At 48.6% G+C, this 3,554-nt stretch overlaps 2 long non-coding RNA genes across 4 annotated transcripts in view; both read left to right on the plus strand.

Moving 5' to 3' along the window:
- LOC109532634 (uncharacterized) overlaps window positions 1-3,554 on the plus strand; it is a 6,942-nt gene extending 3,388 nt beyond the window's left edge. Inside the window, exons 4-5 of one of the 2 annotated variants that reach the window (XR_002171411.1) lie at window positions 3,377-3,434; window positions 3,513-3,554. This is a non-coding gene — a long non-coding RNA (uncharacterized LOC109532634). Of the gene's footprint in view, window positions 1-2,800; window positions 2,846-3,376; window positions 3,435-3,512 lie in introns of those variants that run through there. The other variant, XR_002171412.1, reaches the window with a different exon arrangement.
- Window positions 873-2,220, plus strand: LOC109532635 (uncharacterized). Of its 2 annotated transcripts, XR_002171414.1 has the most exons (4): window positions 873-1,451; window positions 1,640-1,912; window positions 1,992-2,087; window positions 2,156-2,220. It is a non-coding gene; the product is annotated as an uncharacterized LOC109532635 (long non-coding RNA). The 2 variants fall into 2 exon arrangements; XR_002171413.1 differs by lacking the exon at window positions 873-1,451 and having other exon boundaries at window positions 1,574-1,912.

A 3,554-nucleotide genomic window follows, 5' to 3' on the forward strand; every position in this document is an offset into this window, starting at 1 on the left:
CTTAATGTTGATCGATGTACGGTGAATACTTTGAGGGGGAAAAGTTATCGGGGCCCTCAGAAGTCATCCGATGTTTCCTCCCCAATCTGAAACCAAGTTTGATTTCACCCCGATCCTTTCGGTTTTGCAGGTTCTTCAGCCCCCGGCCCCGTTGGGAGCAGCAGAGAGCACCCCGCAAGCATCCAGACGAGACTTGCGTCTCAACTATTCCAGCGGAGCTGCCCTGATCAACAAAGCATCTTGAAACAATGAATAAAGTTGGCTTGCAAGTTTGGAAGTGTGCGTATGGGTGTTTTATTTGCACTTCATTCACGATCGCCAAGAAAGCAAAATGACAAAACGACACGATCTCTTTGTGTAACTCGTCTTCAATCGAAAACGAAGTTGGTTTTGCAAACTCTCTCTCCTGATCTCTGGATGGGATTCTGAAGGCAGACAGCGGGAGGAAATCTTGGCGTGGTCGATGGGTTATGGGTGAGGTTGGAGTGCGTCACGTCGCCCAAATGCGAAGCTCGTCCCAGAAGTGACCATTCCACGAGAGACGCCAAACCGTCTCACCAATTATGTTCTTTTTTTACCTTCGACTCGTGTGGTCGGTCGCCTTTGACTACAGAAAAAAAATCGGAATTTTTTCGTGTCGGGATGGCCTGTTGGGAAAAGACATCGCTGGGTATGCAGGCGGACCGAGTTCGAACCTCCATTTGCTCTTCATTTATTAGATTGAGCAAAAGTCGAACCCGGGTGTCCCGTCACCTCGTCCAGGGGCAAAGTCAGAAGTTTGAACCAGAAGCGAACACTTCACGAGCGATGCCATGCGTCGAACCAAACACGTTCCTTTTTTTAAATCTCGTCATGAGGCTGACAATCTATGACTACATATAAAAATTTCGAAATTTTCGTGCCCAGATGGCCGAATGGTAAAAGACGTCGCATGGTGGTCCGGCGAACCGAGTTCGAGACCCACCATGTGCTCCGTTTATAAATTAAGCAAGAATCGAACCCGGTTTTCCCGGGTACCAAGTATTATCGTTATCCGTTCGACCACGCTCGGTCAGTGAATAAAACGCTTCGGATGGTTATATTTATAGTACTTCTTCAATGGGACTAATGACGATGGATATATGTAATAGTAGACGAATCCACCGTGGAAAGACAGTCCAGTGGTATATGACAGGGATTTTCCACTGGTGAACTCTGGTTCGAGCCCCGCTGCCGTCCTTTCGCTAAGCTCTCGTCATTTCGCTCGGATTTTTTTCCACACATCTTCACATTCACTTCCGGTTTCAAATTAAAAGTTTGTTTTCTTCCCGGAAGTGACGTCACTGGCAAAAACCTATTTAAGGCGGGCTCTCGAGGCACTCATTCTTTCTCACCTTCGACAGCCTCCGGTCGTCCTCTCGCTGCTCCTGCTCTGCACGCCTGTCCAGAAGCCCACGGAAAACTCCAACAAGGTGACTTTTTTTACTCTTTAATAGCCTCTTGAAACACACCGCTTTGCCTCCCTTTGAATGGAAAGCAGCACTTTCGACGTGCTCGCACCTGGCTAACACAATCAGCAAAAATGTTTGCTCGAGTGTGAGCAATCAACGTCTCCTGCGACCTTGCTTTGCAACAAAACCTTTTTTTTCCAACCTTCTAGGACAAAAGCTACGTTCGCCGAGAGGGTAAGTAGACAAAACTCATTTCTAAATTCAGTTAAAACAAACAAATGTGCATGCATGCGTGTTAATTGTGTCCTTTCTGTTCACAGGTACAAATCTTCAAATGGACTAAACACCGGCCACTCGCTGTGCATTTTAATGTGGAATTTGATCCCTGAACCGTTTGGAGCAAGCCCATCTAATTTGTCTCTTTTTTTTTCTATCCGCAGGCTTTACATCTGCTACAAAATGGCCAAATTGACTGCAATACGGTAGAACTGCCAAATTTTAAGCGACCGCCGTATGACAGACCGAATCCTCATGTGTCGATTGTCATTTCTGTCTCCACAGGCTGACGTCGACAGAACGACCCATAAAATGGCTGCCATCCTGTCGAGTTTTGGGCCCCGGCTTCACAAGGCTTTGACATGCCGACCAAATATCGGGGTGCTGACCAAGGCACTTGGAAGGTTAAATATTTAAAAGTCAAGAGCTGACGTTACCGTGTCTTTCAGTTCGCCGTGCTGTCGAAGAGGGGTCCACCTCTGCCCTCCTCACAAGTGAAGCAAACCCTTTTATACACGTGTGACGACTGAGTTAAATCGGCACATGATTTACTAAAGATTGGGCACAGGTGTAAAAAACCAGAAATGTAAAAGTTTGGCTTCAACCACAGGAGTTTCTCCTCAACCAATTACCGGGAAGCTCGTTGACCTGCTGGTTGAGTAGGTGCACCTGTGGCTCAAATCAAACCGTGGCGGGGCTCTTAATTCTGGCCCTCTCACACTTATCCAATCAGGTGCGTTGCACCAGGAAGAGAGGAAGGAAACTGTCAGCAGAGTGGCACCGGCTCAACATGTGCGTTTTTGTCCACCAGAGGGTGCTCAAGGACCCGCGATAGACGTTGAAGCCGAGTCGTCCCTCCTCAACGTTTGGACCTGTTGCTTGTCGGCAGGCCCTCAGGAGACGTGGCGTCACGATCCACCTGATGTCGCACACGCAGACTGGTGACTGAAGCTGCACCCAAAGAGCACTGCATCGGTTTAGCACACTCACCTGCTTTTTCTTTGACCCTGCATGCAGTGCAGCTTCCAGTCAGAGTGCTGCCCGAGAGCTTCCACCTGCTGGGCAAAGGGACAAATGTGACAAGCTTGTAGCAGGTCCTCACTGCTGCCTCCATTTTCAACGTTGCCGTTGAAAGGTACGAAAGAAGTCTGATGGGTCTCTCGTTTGTGGTTTTGGCAGGTTTGACCACCTTGGATGAGTCACTGGACCAGGAGCAGCTTGGCCTGTTGGTGTTGATCACGCTCGACCAACTGTCGCGGCAAAAGGTTCCAGTGAACACTTGGGAAGCAAGTTGAAAAATGAGGAGCAGAGTAAAACGAAACTGCGTTTCTGGTTTGTAATTGGTGTCGACCAACCTGTACTTTGTCTTTCAGATGGCGCTGTTGCAGTGCGATGAGGTGAAACGTGACTCGGCGCCATCGGCTGGTAAACAGTCTGATTTCAACAAGCCTCTTTTCATTATTCAGAGTTGAAGATTGTTCTTGGGTCCTCCATGCCACAAGAGGGAGTAACCTGCTCACCGCCAGAGTCCACCCACGAGCACAGACCTGCAGGCAACACTTCTTCCTGTTATTCGCAAGGTGCTGAAGTCAAACTTTGGGCCAGCCTGAAAAATGGGAGACATTTACACTCGTTCAATGCACCATCATGACTTTTTTTTCCTCCCCCAGGCAGCAGTAAACATGATCGGCTTCCTGCTCTCCAAAGTCCCAACAGTCTATGTCCCTGGTAAGTTTCACGACGAACACATCTTTGTCTGCACAAGAAATTGACTTGCGTGTAACTCACGGATGCCTTTGCTCTCAGGTCAACACACCTGTCCCACGTTCCTCTCAAGAGCCGACCACT

Source organism: Hippocampus comes, unplaced genomic scaffold (assembly GCF_001891065.2).
Source record: "Hippocampus comes isolate QL1 unplaced genomic scaffold, H_comes_QL1_v1.1 scaffold81, whole genome shotgun sequence".
Classification (NCBI taxonomy): Eukaryota; Metazoa; Chordata; class Actinopteri; order Syngnathiformes; family Syngnathidae; genus Hippocampus; species Hippocampus comes.